The 15,538-nt window shown below is 42.6% G+C and overlaps 1 protein-coding gene across 1 annotated transcript in view; it reads right to left on the reverse strand.

Annotated features, from left to right (window-relative positions):
* Positions 1 to 15,450, reverse strand: part of TRAK1 (trafficking kinesin protein 1) — a 123,659-nt gene extending 108,209 nt beyond the window's left edge. Inside the window, exon 1 of the mRNA XM_042889333.1 lies at positions 15,407 to 15,450. The gene's annotated coding sequence lies outside the window, so the exon portion shown is untranslated. The remainder of the gene's footprint in view (positions 1 to 15,406) is intronic.
* Between the last annotated feature and the right edge of the window lie 88 nt (positions 15,451 to 15,538).

Consider the following 15,538-nt stretch of genomic DNA (forward strand, 5'->3'; position numbering starts at 1 on the left):
GGCAGCACCAGTTATAGGTTCATGAGTTGGGAGCTCACAGACAGGTCTGGAAAGATGTTTGAGTAAAACACCTCCTCCATTCTCAGGTCCTTTTATCTATTTATTTATTTAGCAGTTCTGGAAATCAAATGTTTGAATCATTAACTTCTTCAGTTGCCATGTCCTTTTAGTCATTCATTCATTCATTCATTCCTTTAATGGTGACATCTCAGATTGATCTGCATTTTGTCTCTCAAAAGAAAGCAGAAGCAGTGATTCTAACACCAGCTTCATAGTTATCTATATAAGAATCAAGCTCTAGATTCTTTGCTTAGGCATAACATAAAATTTGCAACTAGTTTTTGATACAATGTGCATCAGAAACTAAAAGGCTAGTAGGCTTCACAAAGCACACTGCTACACCAACTTCTTGTATCCCTCTGAATTCTCTAAGTGCACACAGGCACAAGATCCTATAGTTGGAGTGATCTGATTTTTTTTTTCCTGAAAGAAACACAAGCCAAACAACAAAAACACCCCAAAGCTATCATCACACTTCAGTAAGTTCATTTCCTCCCCACCAGAGACAGAAGCTGAAGATGCAAATCATTCCCAATTAACAAACAAAAAAAGCCACCCCTGTTACCCTGCTGGTTTCATAAAATAATGCTGAGCTGTAAGTTAGGAACTAACAGCAGCTTTAGCAATGGTGACATACGGAAAATGTTAAAAAGAAAGAAAAAAATTGCTGTATCCACAGTAACAAGAGGCTGAATACCAAGCTCCAAATTCCAAGTCTAACTCATTTGATCAGTTTACTATAAAACACCCATATGTGACACTAACATCCTCCTTTAAGAATGCTTTCATTCTTGTTTCCCACAAGGGACAGAGGGGACAAACACAAAGGCAGATATATTCCCACACTACCCAACAATATTGGCTTATTTTAAAGTAAGAGCCATTTGGCAGATAACTTAATTTTCATCACATCACTGAACAACAAAGGGAAGAAGAATTGAAAATACAGAACGAGTTACTTTTTGGTTTGTATGAAGCACTGAGATCTGAACAACGCTAATACAGAAGGTCAGTTCCCATTACAGCAGTCAGTTTGGCTGTGACATACATACTGACAGTCATGTGCCCTCTACCTAATATTTAATGATCCTCAGAGCCACTACAATCAAGACAGATTTTAGGAGTCTCACAAGTAAGTTTATTAAACATACACTCTTATTTCTAACTTCATATTGAAAAAAAAAAAACCATTTTAAGGAACTAAGTAAATTTCTACCTTTTCATCCAAAGTTTAACATTTATAACAATACCAGAAGTCGCACAACACCACTGTCTAATTCTAGACCTTCACAGAACACTGAATGTGTCATACGGTAGAGTTCTGACAGAACAAGTGAGGGAAAACCATTTCATCTCAATCTTAAACTGCAATTAGGAGCCACAGCAGCAAAAGCTGCATCACAAGCGTTGAGTCTGGCTGGAGCATAGTCTGGCACCAGACATGGCTTTTTAAAAATAAATTTGACATCAGACACATTTAAGAAGTCTGTAGCTGTGCTGCTGCTTGTGTAACAGTAACCACAAATAAGATACCTGATGCCCTTCAACTCTGCTTGTTTAGTAAAGGGCAGATTTTTCTGAATAGCTCCCTCAAGAGCAAGGTGTTGCACCTGGGTTGCAGCAACCTCACTATCAATACTGACTGACGAACAAAAGGATGGAGCACTGCCCTGCCAAAAAGGACTTGTAGGTACCGGTGGATGGCAAGCTGGACATGAGCCAGCACTGTGCCCTCACAGCCCAGAAGGCCAACTGTATCCTGGGCTGCATCCAAAGAAGCATGGCCAGCAGGGCGAGGGAGGTGATCCTGCCCCTCTGCTCTGTGCTGGTGAGGCCTCACCTGGAGTACTGCATCCAGATGTGGAGTCCTCAGTACAGGAGAGACATGTATCTGTTGGAGCGCATCCAGAGGAGGGCCACCAAAATGATCCAAGGGATGGAACACCTCTCCTGTGAGGACAGGCTGAGAGAGCTGGGGCTGATCAGCCTGGAGAAGAGAAGGTTCTGGGGAGACCTCAGAGTGACCTTTCAGTAACCAAAGGGGGGCTGTAAGAAAGAGGGGAACAGACTGTTTAGTAGAGTCTATTGTGACAGGACAAGGGGAAACAGTTTTAAACTAAAAAAGGGGAAAAATAGATTGGACCTAAGTTTTTTGTTTGTTTGTTTGTTTATGTTTTGTTCTTCTCCAATAAGGGTGGTGAGGCACAGAACAGGTTGCCCAGAGAGGTGGTGGGTGCTCCATCCCTGGAAATGTTCAAGGTCAGGCTGGACAGGGCTCTGAGCAACACGATCTTACTGCAGACACAGGGGAATTGGACCAGATGACTTTTAAAGGTCCCTCCCAGCTCTAACAACTCATGATTCCATAACGTCTCAGGCATAGTGTGCAGAAAAAAAGTTCTAAGACAGCTCACACTTTCTGGCTCAGAGTGGACACAACTATTTCCTTGCTTCCAATAGCTCCCAGCTCTTCTCCCTTCTCTCTGGTACCACATGCAGTAGCTCCATCAAAACCCATGTGGGAGAAGGTGGGTAAAAATAAGAAGTCCTTTTAAGTGGTTTAGCACTTTCACATTTCAAAGAGGCTGCAACTGCGCTTAACCATCTACACTGTACTCGCATTATTTCACTCAGTACAACAAAGTCTGTGTACAATTTACAAATATCAGCTTTATTTCACTTACAGGACGAAGGCGTTGATTGGAAGATACCAGGAATCTCAACCTGCCCACATTCCAGACCATCTCTATGATTTTACATTTTCTGAGAAAAAAGCTTCCCTTCCAAAGTATTTTAACGTATACCTTATTCAGCTGCTGTCCTGATAGAACTTGCCATTTGTTACTCAGGAAACTGAAAAATCAGATGGTTGGCATGCAAGACAAATACGTAAGGGAACAAAGACAGACAATGCAAACACTGTATAACTGCAAAGTACAGTCATTGATAGATAGAGTTACCGTAAGCTGCAATAACTGCGGCTTGGCACAATTCCCATTTTTGTGAACGTACCTCACCAACAGCACTGCCAAAATGTTGTCTTTTCCTCCACACGTGGATGACTGAGGGTGGACGTGGGAGCAGTCTGAATGCTGTAATCACAAAGCTCATAAATCACACCAGATCACAAGCATGTGCAGCCAGAGTAGTCCAGGGGCCTTCCAAGCTGCAACTAAGCGTGGTAACAGGAAAGTTCCCCCTTACAGAACCTTAATATTCAGAGCTGCTTCAGTTTGATTCACATCAGCTGAGCACTTACATTAAGAGTTGATAGGCTCTAGTTCAAGTCACTTGGCTAGACTTAGAGTAACAAACCCTCTGAGTTATTAATCAGCTATTTCACTATGAGTCCATGCTATCTGATGCCATCATCTTGAAAAAATATCAGAGCAATATTTAACAGAAGTGCTGAGCACGTTCACATTGCTACAGCTTTGTACTGATTTCTGAGCTGGCCATGCTCTGTAGACAAGAGGCAAAACTTGGACAAAATATCCAAGACAGCATCACTATGCTTAACTGCGTTTACCAGCAATGAGACGAGACAGACTGACAGACCAACTCTGCCCTCCTATCTACACCATCTCCTAAGCAAACTCCCACGTTTGCAAACCCCCCATCCAGGTGCAACCAGAAGCTGATCCAACAAGTGTTTGGATTTCCTCCTTTTCATGCTTTCTTCTCATTTCAGTTGTCCGCATACTTTACCACAAATTACCATAGCCCAGGGCACCATGAAAAAGCACAAGCGTCAGTACAGGAATCCTACAACAGCCATTCATAAGTGCACAAAGCAGAGTTGTTTCAGTTGTTTCATACTCTCATTTGCTTTGTGGTCACCTGGAGGAACGCAAGTACAAAAGCTCCATACAGAGCAAAACAAACATCCCCTGGGCAGAGCTCACGTCAGTGGAGATCTCTTAACCTGAAGGTCATATTGTCAGCGCTACAAATGTGCAAACAGCTGCTGACATTTTGAGCGGGTCCGTGCATTGCAGGGTGCAAGATCCAAGGCGCTGCGATTTAGAGATACATCCAAGGCATCAGGGATTCCAGACTCTTCTGCCTTCACAGCTGAGGCACAGTAGATACTAACTATATTTAGCCAGATGCATTACTGTATCTAGCAACAGCAACTGAGTTGGTTTTTTAAAAAATTAAAAAGTAGAACAGCCTAGATATGCATTACAGGTTTCCTAGACAAAACCCCAACCATTCTGATACAAATGTCACAACTTTATAATGTAATACATCTCCCTAAATTCCACTCCCTGAAGAAAAAAAACAAACCCACCACCACCAATTTTGACTATATTTCTTTTTCCTTCTCCAGCCTCTTCACAGCAGGCACATTAAGGTTGATCTCCACATAAAAAGAAACAAGTAGCAACCGAGTGATTCACTGTGATTCAAAGCCTGCTTTTTCCCTTCTAGAGTGCAAATTCATTTGGTTGGCTCCTGCAGTCAGTTCCCAAAAGGCAGGCGTGAAGACTCAAAATCAAGAACAAATAAATAAATTTTACTGGTAATACACAACCCCTCGATCTCGAATTTACTCAAGGAACCATTCCTGAGTTACAGGGCTGTCTTCTGCTCCTCATAATTGACATTCAGTTAGACAATGTAAGATATCAAAGTCCTTTTACATCTTCAGTGATAACTGACAAAAACCACTGAACAACATAGCGACAAAAACAGGTCTATTCCTTAGCTTCATGTACAGCCAGTTCCAAGTTGCCACACCACTGCATTATTAGCTTTTTGCCATGAAACAAACAACAGTTTCCAGTTAGAAATCAGGACAATCAGTAACAACCAACTCCTCTTCAGACAAAAAATGAATTACCTGCTGCAGGATTTAGCAGAATTCTGATTCAAATCAGAACCAGAACAGGCTGAAGCCCTTTATCTCAAGCTTTCCAGATTTCTGCAGTTAGAAATAAGTATTCTATAGCTGTTTAGTCTAAGAGTTTGCTAAGTCAAAAGAAATCTTTTACTACCCACATTGAAACAACTGCTTGCTTATCCTCTCTTTTTCAGATAAAAGTCTGAGAAATAAACAGAACACAGCACTCCACCTGCTAGAACAGACTACACTATGAGCCAATCCTGACCATGCAGCCCCTCCTATTTCCTCTTACTCATTTCTCTTGCTATGATATTATATCATGCCTTTATCATCAAGTCCTTCCCGTTGGTCACAAGATCCAAACAATAAGCCTGCTGCTAGGTGTACTTAGGAATTTCCTCTTTAGCCTTCTTGATGAGGTAATTAGTGCTAGTCTACTATCTCACATAACAGAAATGGGGCCAGGTATTCAATTTTCCCTGGGGAATTCTGCTAATCAAGATTATTAAGATGATGTTTACTGCATTCTTATATGTGTCTGTATATATACGCAAACACACGTGCACATAAGCACAGAGGCATTGGTAACAGTCAACACTACGATGTGAGGACGAAGCAGTAAAGGGACAGAGGAGGGCAGGACTATCGTCAGCAGAGGCAGCAAGCTGTCACACCAGGCTGACCCAGCTGCAGGCACAGCCTCTCTCTCGCACACACTTCCCCAGCCATCTCAGGCTGTCCTGAAGGCACACCCCTGCCCTACCAAACACCTACCCTTAAGCCATATATTCCCACTGTTCCTTTTTCCCCATAAAAACACTAGTGCTTGTGAATGAAAGAACCTGGTTGAAATGGGAAGAAGGCAGAAAGCAAACCATGCTTTTTGCTGGTTTAAAGCAGTTTTCAGCTAACTCAGCTCCCTGAGCTGGCCCACTGCACGGCCATACAGGAACCAGTGCTTAAAGGAGTAGTGTGGATGGGGAAGAAGGAAGCAGCCTTCTTCTGCAGCTTCCATAGCTTACCAGGAAACCACAATTCTTAAGAGTCCAATGTCTAAACCACTCTTGGCTTTGCTTCTTTCTTTTTCTAGACGCTCACCTCCCAAAGTTAATGTGAAGGATTTTCACATTGGTGCTGCTGCAGTGTTATCTTCCACACTTAACTGCCAAGAGAATAGAAATCCCCGGTGGGATGGAATCATCAGCATGCATGTTAAGCACTCTGAGTGCTTACATATGGCACTACAGGGCTGAGGGGAAGCACCAGGTGAGTCAGTACAGCCAGAATTCACAGGATCTACACAAGCCTTAAGCCCAGGCTTGAAAGCAATGACCTCTTCCAGAGATACGAGGAGACCATGCTTTCAATTCAACCAGATGATTTTGTCACGTGAAACTGACAGGCAGCTGACAAGTAGAGAGAGATTTTGTTTTTGTTGAATACGTATGTGCTGGTAAAGAAGCTGTGCTAGACCTACAGATTCAAGAAATGGCACAGTTGGAAGCTGGCACAAAGGAAGAAAGATGAACTTTAACTCCAAGTGTTTTGAGTTTCTTTCTTGAAGGGAAAAAAAACTTCTTATGATGAACATAAAGAACTGTTCTTTGTCCATGTTAATTTTGCAACTTCTGTCTAAATACCAGATGACAAGCAATGTGAAAAAAATATTAAAGAGCAATCCATTTTACATTTGTAAATATGTGAAATTGACTCCAGTTCTTAATTCCTACTCTGTTCACATAGAGTAACATGTTGCATCCCTACTATTTTTTTCAATTAAAAAAACACACATTTAAGTGTATACTAGTATAGGCTTTCTGTCATCAAGTATCATCAACAATAACCTGGGAACAGAATAAGAATCCAAATAACTCCCAGTGAATGAGCTAAGATCATAATAAAGCAATGAATGTTGAATTTAAGAAGTCCACTCTATTTTCAGGGGTTATATTTAGCATCCACACCCATAATGGCATCAAGCTGCCTGCTCAACCAAGGCTCAGACATTTAGCTTTTTTACATGAAGCAGATACTTCAAGTGAAAAACAAAATCCCTTCTTCTCTTTCCTCCTATGCTGTACATAAGTACAGGAAGACATTAAATGAAATAAAATTGCAAGCTTTGTTATAATGCAATATATAGCAGGTATCCTTCAGAAGCTAATAAATAGGATGGAGCAGAATGAGTGCAGTGTTTACTCTGGAGGGGAGAGATAACAAGGCCAAAAAAGCTATGAGGCTGATTTACACAGAACAGCCAACAGTGAGCAAAGCAAGATGGCACTCTGTCCTGGCTGTGATGTGTTCTCAGCATCTGAAAATCCCAGCCTCTCATTTGGAACACTGGTCTTTTTCAGAGCAATACACCCAGGTTAGCTTCCCACATAAATTTCACTCAAATCACTACTGTTATACAAGCACTGCCTTTTCCCAAAGAAAATGAGTTGTTTCAAGCTTTTGTAAAATGCATTCCATTGCTTGAACAACTTGTATGCTCTTCAGAGAAGAGCCTGGCCTACCCAGAGTTTTTCTGTTGTAGGAGGAATTAGTAACACACAGTACCAATTTCACTAGTGTTATAAAAAGGCAGGTGTAGCTCTTGTCCCTTGCGGCTGCCTGGCTCAGACACTCCCCTTTGACAGGTCCAGCAGTGCTAACAGCAGAACATGCCAACACACTGATCTAAGTGACTGGTAGGCTCAGAACAGAGGCGCACAAGAACCGGATTTACATCTCTTACTGGCACTGACTCCTGAATGACCTTGGTCAAGTGTTTTGATCTTGCTGACCCCATCATTCTTTGCAAAGAGAGAGAAGACTCACTTTGTTGACCTGTGAGTAAACAAAACTCAATTCATTAGAAGTTTAAGTTGAATACTTTGTAGCTTACACAATGCAATAGGACAAAATATTTAAGTTGCAACTGTTTCTAAATGAAATCTCCTTTAGTTGATAAAATCAGTACAAGTGACTGCCAGAGAACTTCATGTTCCCTAAAGAAAAAATGACAGCATAACAAATACCCAACAGGATTACAGTAGGAACTGCTTTGGACTTTGGGACAGGACTGTATTTTATTCTACCTCATGAGTGAAGCATCCAACCTTTCTCAGTCTTTTTGTTCTAAGAAAGAAGTTATCTTGCAAAACATGGCTTCGGAGAGAGCTGCCATGGACTAATATACAAGGAAGGAATATGAAAATAATCAAAGGTTACAAACATTTCAAACAGTCAGAAGAAATATTTTCAGTTCAAATCACTTACACTGGAAATTTATGGCTCTCAGATCAGCCACAAGTCACCAGGTCAAACCACAAGTGCTTATCTACCACCTGATGAGATTACATAACACTCAGGAAATGCAGCTATAAAAGCACTGCTCTTGCTACGACCTTCACATGTGAGGGTGTACAGAATTTCTTACAGGATCATGTAGGCCTTAAAGGCCTTAAAGAAAGCAATGGTTTTTGTAAACACCAATCCCTTCCATGCAGTAAGCCTTCGTTTCCTTCCTGGAAAGGATCATCAGTGTTGTATCACTACAGAAAGAAAAAAAAAGTCTATCATCTGTTTGTGAATGCAGAGCAATCTGTGGCTACTGTGCTACAGAAGTTTCAGAAAAAGAAATGACAATATCAGAAAGGCTGATTTCCTCCCCATCACCTTACATCGATGTCTATAAGCCCTCAGAAATACAGCTACTCCAGACAGTCAGAGCTGCACAGAAGGAAATTCCATCCAAGAGAGGCCCAAAACAAAACACAAAATAACTGGAGGATCCTGATAGTATTCTGGTGTTTTCCAGCTCTGCTCACTGTGCAAGTACTACTGGGGCAGTATGTCTTTTAGGGATTTGAACTGCAGTGTTTCTGTTCACTGCAGCAGGCAGATGGTGCCCTTCTTGCAAAGCACGTGGCTGTGCAGAGTCCAACAGTCAAACTAACCTTCCTGGGATGGCACTCATTAGTAATAACACAAGTTCCACTTCTGCAAACAGTAAGTGAAAAGGTCTCCATTACCCACAAGCCATGGACACTTACTAACAAGAAGTCATTTTAAGAATACAACCTTCTCTTAAACACAACCACGCTTCAGTATTCTCTAGGACAACAAATTATGGCTGCTGTGACCATAACTCATGGAAAGTCCTGATCTGCATGAAGCTGCAGTCCGGTATGACATTACCAGCACCTGTATTTAAAAAGGAAGACAGGTGATATGAACATGCAACACTGACGTGTGCTGAGCGATCATCACTTACAGCAATTTACACAACTGCCCCAAAGAGGTGCAGGGAATTATAGGGAATTTCAATTTATCCACAGTTTTCACTGTTTCTCCCCTACAATCCATAAATGTTTCCACTTTCTGAACATTTCCTAACCTTTGGTTTCTAATAAAGGATGAGATAAATCAATGTAGCATTATTATGAACTGCACTGAACACTGACAATAAGCAGTTTTTCCCTGCTTTGTCTGCAGCACTGCAATTATTACACTGGAGGAGGAGGGGGGTGTGGTTCCTCTCCTGCAAGTAACAGAGGTAGAAAACTAGATGACAATTTTATCTACAGAAATAAATGAACAATACTAACATTTTTAAGTCTAATCTTAGGCATTCTCTGCATCCCTCTATTGTTTATACATATTGTTCAAGGAGCATTTTCAGGACTGCCTTTCACTTTAAAGTATTTTTCTGAAATCCATCAGCATCCATCTGATGGATCATATCACTCCCATGTTCACAAATGGCAAGGAGAAAGACGTGGGGAACTACAGACCTGCCAGCCTCACTTGCATCCCTGGCAGGGTGATGGAGCAGCTCATCCTGGGAACCATTTCCAGGCACATGAATAACAAGAAAGTCATTAGTAGTAATCAACACGTATTCACTAAGGGAAACTCACGCTTGAACAACTTGATTAGCATCTAAGATTAAACAATCCAGATAATGAGAGAGAAGTGGATATTGTCTACTCTGATTTCAATAACACCTTTGTAAGGAAAGGCAATAGCAGATAACCAGTTCTAAATTACCCTCATAAAGGATGATGTTTCTTTCTTTAACTGGATTGTGACCATCTGCATACCCATGCCAAGCATCAGGGCTCGCCAGATACTCCAGAAATAAGGAAGTCCAGGTAGGGATCTTTCCCGTGTGGCAGCCAGCCCTTACTTGAGGTTTAGCGAGGGGAGGAACCAGGTCCCATCCCTTCTGGTTGCCCAGGGCAGTTGCTTTCAGCTAGTTCCCAGGGCTGGCTGTGTCCCCATAAGACCAAAGAAAAATGCTGTGCCAGTTTTGTTTGACTTTTAAAAATGTTTCCAAATAAGTTTGCTAAGAACAAATAAATGAAGAAGGCATAAAGAAATTGGTCTCTCAGTTAGCTTGCATATACTTCAAATATCTCAAAACATTTGACACATTAAGTTAGAGGACAATATTACTCACAACAGGGAATATAATTTGTGGGCATCTTGCTCAGGAAAGGGTACTCAGAAACACAGTCTGAACCGAAAATTACTGGAATTAAAATATTCAAGTTCTTATTTCATATTACAAAGGAAAATACATACGTATACCCTAAAAACTTCAACTGCTCAGTATTTCCCCCTTCTGTTCAGATAGGTGTTGGGAGCTAAGATTACTTCATAAGCACACAAATACATGATAGCTAATGTCAGCCACTAAAACTAAAATCTTACCTACCAACATGTAACCGGTTTTGATTGTATTAGAGCTCAGAGTGTAGCAGTTTCACAATCAGCTTATGCTCACTGAAGGCTTTCTCACCTGACACCAAAGCCTCAGCCACTTATTGCTTCCTTTGCCTCACTGCTAAGATGTGCTCAGCTGCCCAAAGGATTGGATCAGATCAGATAGACAATCCTATTAAAAACTAGCCTTTAAAAAAAAAAAACAAACAAAAAAACAGTTCTCAACTAAATCATGGAGTTGCTTCCCAGCACTGTGATACAGGAAGAGGTGGGAAAGGGAATCTGCAGTCAGATTGCCCCAATAGGCAGCAATATGGTCTTGTGTCACAATAAGCCAGTAACAAAACTTTGCAAGAGCTTTTACACCAAGCTCCTCTGACATTTTCTTCTATTTCTCTGACTCCTCCACTGCTCTGAAATTCTGCCGTAAATGCAAGCAAAACCAATTTGGAACAGGCTGCCCAGAGAGGTTGTGAATGCCTCATCCCTGGAGGCATTCAAGGTCAGGCTGGAGGAGGCCCTGGGCAGCTGAGCAGATGACTGGCAGCTCTGCCCACAGCCAGGGGTTGGAACTAGATGATCTTTAAGGTCCCCTCCAACATAAGCTATTCTATGATTTTATGACTCAAAAGAGCTCTAGTATATATCAGAATACTTCAAAACAAAAAAAAAAAAGAGGGCAGGAGAAAAAAGGGAAAGAAAGAGTTCTCAAGGAAATAGGACAGCTACAAGTCACAGTATTGTTGGGGTTTAGAGCATCTAATGGATTGCAAGTTGCAAGGTTAAACAACAATCCTGTCCAGACGCAGTAAGAAGGCAAAGAATCGACTCCAGTCACTAACTAATTTAACTAAAGCAAATCTGCCAACATAATAGAATTTAAGACTCTGAGCTAATCTGTTCATGCTATCAATAAGCCTCTTAGCCAGACAATCATAAGCAGGATGACTATAGGGCATGACTTTTTGCACTGTAATCAATGCAAATAAATGATGAATCAAAGTTCAAATAAAGGACAGTTTTAAACAAAGAATATTAATGGTGAACACCTGAAATTAATTTAGCTGACAACACATTACTCACCATAAAGTAAAATAAGAATGCTTGTGAACTTGCCTAGTTATCTCAATCAATCCAGACAGGCAGACAAGCTTCAAGTCAGCACGTGGCACCTCAGAGGTACCTACATTAACAGAAAGCTAGCTTTCCATGTTTTTCTCTCTCCCAATTACCCTGATCCCACAGCTGAATCCACAAAGCTGACCCCTCCACACAAGAGCAGCATTCCAAGGAGGCAGTGGTATTGCTCATGGAATTTCAATGACACAGACATGACTCAGAAACATGTACCTTCACTGCACAGGCATGGTAGATCACAAACCAGTTCTACAGTCCCAGAATGACAAAGCCGACTACATTAAGTGCACTGCCTGCAACTCGAATGCGTATAAAGACTAGAAAGTATTTATCCTATCTGTTACATTTTTACGATGGCCCTGAAAGATGCTTGGCAAACAGCTGCTGTTTGTCTGGAGTCTATTCCTCTTAATGGCCCTTACACAACACAGAAGTGAGTCTCATTCAAAGCAGAAACGAGGAACAGTACGATCATCACACAGGAAGATGGCACTGTGCCTTTGGTCACTTTACAAGCAATCCGAGCATTATTTATTCCCTATATATAACTGTGATTGTGGTAGCATCGCTAAGCTTCCTACAGCAGCAGAACTTGTTGTACATTTGAAAACACAAACAGCTCAGAAGGGAAACAATCAGTCATAAAAAAAAAGCCTACAGGTAATAGTTCTCTGGTCAACTAAAATACAGCTCCTAATTCCATGTTCTGTTTAATGAGACTTCCTGTATCTGTTCTTGCCTTATGAAAAAAAAAAAAAAAAAAACAACAGCACCTAAAAGCTACTGATAAGTTTTGTAAGAATTGAAATGGGGTTATTCCTGAAGTTACACCAGTGATGTCACTGGCCTAGAATTGGACACTTACTAGAGGAAGCAGTTTTTGTAAACAGAATAGTATTACTGGGTCAGAGGGAAAAACGTTTCTTCCAAAATTTGAAGCAAATAACGTTTTTTACAAACAGGAAACACTCCCCTAACCCTGAGTACCACACACACTGTACAAGATCCAGGTAACTCAGAACAAAAGGTGAGATACAAATGCTACTTCTGATGCTAGTAGCAGGAGTGCTAAACCACCCAATTTTGGAAGTTAAAGAAAAATATTTTAAGGACTCAGCAAAGAAAAGCATTTATAAAAAAACAAGGAAGCAAAGCAAGAAAAAAAATGTAACTTACGCTTTTACTTCCCCCCTATTTCTTCCCCTCTCCCAAGGGAAGGTGTAAAGTACATAGGAAATAATCAAGAAAAAACACATACAGCTATCAGAGAGTGAAAGCTTTGTTTTTAACTTCTTGCCTTTAAATGTTGCAGATACTGCCTCAACAGCACTCGTTCTAAGAATGCTTTTTACTAAACTATTAAAAATCAATAAATCTTGCATTAATGTACTACCATGGCAGATACAGTGGGAAGCTTCAGCATTTTTCCTTCTAACTGCTTCATACTCATACAGTGAAAACAGTACAAAACACAGTTTTGATCAAAAATATTTAACCTGTACTAATTTGTCCAATTCTAATCTCACTCTTCTATCCCTACATGGATTGGTTAGATATTTCAGAACACAAAAGGAACTGTTAGAGGACATGGAAAAGCTATGATCAAGTTACTGCTACAAAAGCAGCTGGCACTGCTACAGGACAGAGAACACATGAAGCAGCAAGGAGCTCAGCTGTGAGCTGCAGCAGAGAACACCAGGAACCTGCAGGCAGGACATCCAAACTGCTCTAGACCGTGTCTTCCATCTGATCTTGTTCTCCGCCACAGGCAACCTCACCAACTCTCATATGCATTCCAGAAGCTGATAAAGTGCCAAATTAACATCCATTAAAATACATGGCAAAACTTGCAGATCACATGCCAGTATTGCTTCACTAGCCAGAACTCTGGATTAAACCAGTCCAACGATCGGACATAGCAGCAATAGCTTCACATTTTACTGAGACTTTATGCATACACAAACAAGGCACACCGAAGGTGTTTACACATGTGCCAAATGACGTTAACACTTTCTCAACACACTAAGAAGTTTTGTTGATTGGTTTGCTTTTCGCCCTACATCCAGAGAGTTAGCTCTACTGCTGTCATCCAACACGTGGTTAAATCTTTTGTTAAGTGAGAACCCATGCATGCAACTGACAGAAACTTTTGTTTTACTTCAACAGAAAGGCAAACTCTATCCATGTATTCAGCTGCCTGGGCTCCTCTTAACACAGTGGCTCACACTAAGAGCTGAGAACTCTGCCTTCCATTACAATATTTACAATATGTGCTCCTCCACAATGATGCTCACTGGAGAACAGAAGACAAACAGCTGTAATCATGGTTTAATATTATATGTGCTGCTAAAATTATTCTTATCTGTTGAAATCAGGCTTAATTGTAACAGGTCACAGTGCTTAAGAGAAGGCACAGCTTTGTGCATCCAGCTTCTGGGGTGGGAAAGAACACACCTTCCACCACACTTCTTGTGGAAGCTCCAGAAGAGCAGTTAACAGAAGCAACGCAGGATCACAGAATATCGCAAGTGGGAAGGGACCAACATGGATCACTGAGTCCAACCCCTGGCTCCACACAGCACCAACCACAACTCAGACCCAATGTCTGAGTGCATTATCTAAACACTCCCTGAACTCCGGCATTTGGGGCCGTGCCCACTGCCCTGGGCAGCCTGTTCCACACTCCCTGCCCTCTGATGCAGAACCTGTCCCTAACCCTCCTCACCTGACCCTCTCCTGACACAGCTCCATGCCATTAAACAACTCCAGTATGGACAGAAGCAAGGGCCCCACTCACGAAACATGAAACTGTGTAATGTACAACAGTAAAAGTATGCACCTGATCATCAAAACTGTTGTTTTTTGTCATTGTTGCTCTCCAAAGGTCTTTACGCCTGTGATTTAATCTCAGTGGACTGAACGGTTCAAATAAGGCTACAGCTGCCAAGGCAGTGTCCACATGGAGCTTCTCACAAAGAAATGCAAGCACAGGAGGAGAAGAAGTCTGGCCTCCCACCCACTGACAGATGCTCCATTCCTTGTACATTTCCTCCTGCTTCCTAATTTTACACAAAACATGAGCTTATCTAAACACGAAGTTCAAAGCAGCCAGCTGCAAATCAGCGGACGCTGAGACTTCAGCCCTGCTAAAAATATAATGGAATATTTTAGTCATTTTAAACAGAACCTCTGAAAGCTATCTGTAATCCCCGACACTAAGGAAACCAAGTCAATATTTAAAGTCCTCCCCAGCGGCTAGGAAAGCTCCCTCTCTAGGGGGGATCCTCCCGGCTGACGGTAGCAGCGCCGTACCTGTCGATAATTTACAGATCCAGTTTAGCGAGCGATCCCCGACCTCGGTGAGCAGCCGAACCCGGCTGCCCCGTTCCATCAGCGGCCGGAGGGGACAAAAGAGCACACGCGAGCGACAGAGCCCGGCTCCCGCCCGCTCCCAGCCGGCCGGCCGTGAAGGTCGCCGGGGGCTGCAGGGAGCGGGAGCCGCGTCGTCCCGCCCGGCGACCCACTTCGCCGCCCGGCCAAGGGAGCGGGCCCCGCGCGCTCGCCTCCGACTCCCGCTCGCTCACCTGCGCTCAACGCGCACCCCCCCCACCGGCTGCAGCCGCTCACCGCGCCCCGCGCACTCACCCCTCTGCGGGCCCCCTGGGCGGCGGGACGCAGGCGGCGGCGCCCCCGCCGGCGGGGGGAGCCCGGCTGCCGGCGGCGGCCACCGCCGGGCCGCTTCGCCCCTCACGGCCGGCCCGCGGCCCGCGGCCCCTC

This window comes from Lagopus leucura, unplaced genomic scaffold, assembly GCF_019238085.1.
Source record: "Lagopus leucura isolate 7727_CA_CO unplaced genomic scaffold, USGS_WTPT01 Super-Scaffold_100157, whole genome shotgun sequence".
Classification (NCBI taxonomy): domain Eukaryota; kingdom Metazoa; phylum Chordata; class Aves; order Galliformes; family Phasianidae; genus Lagopus; species Lagopus leucura.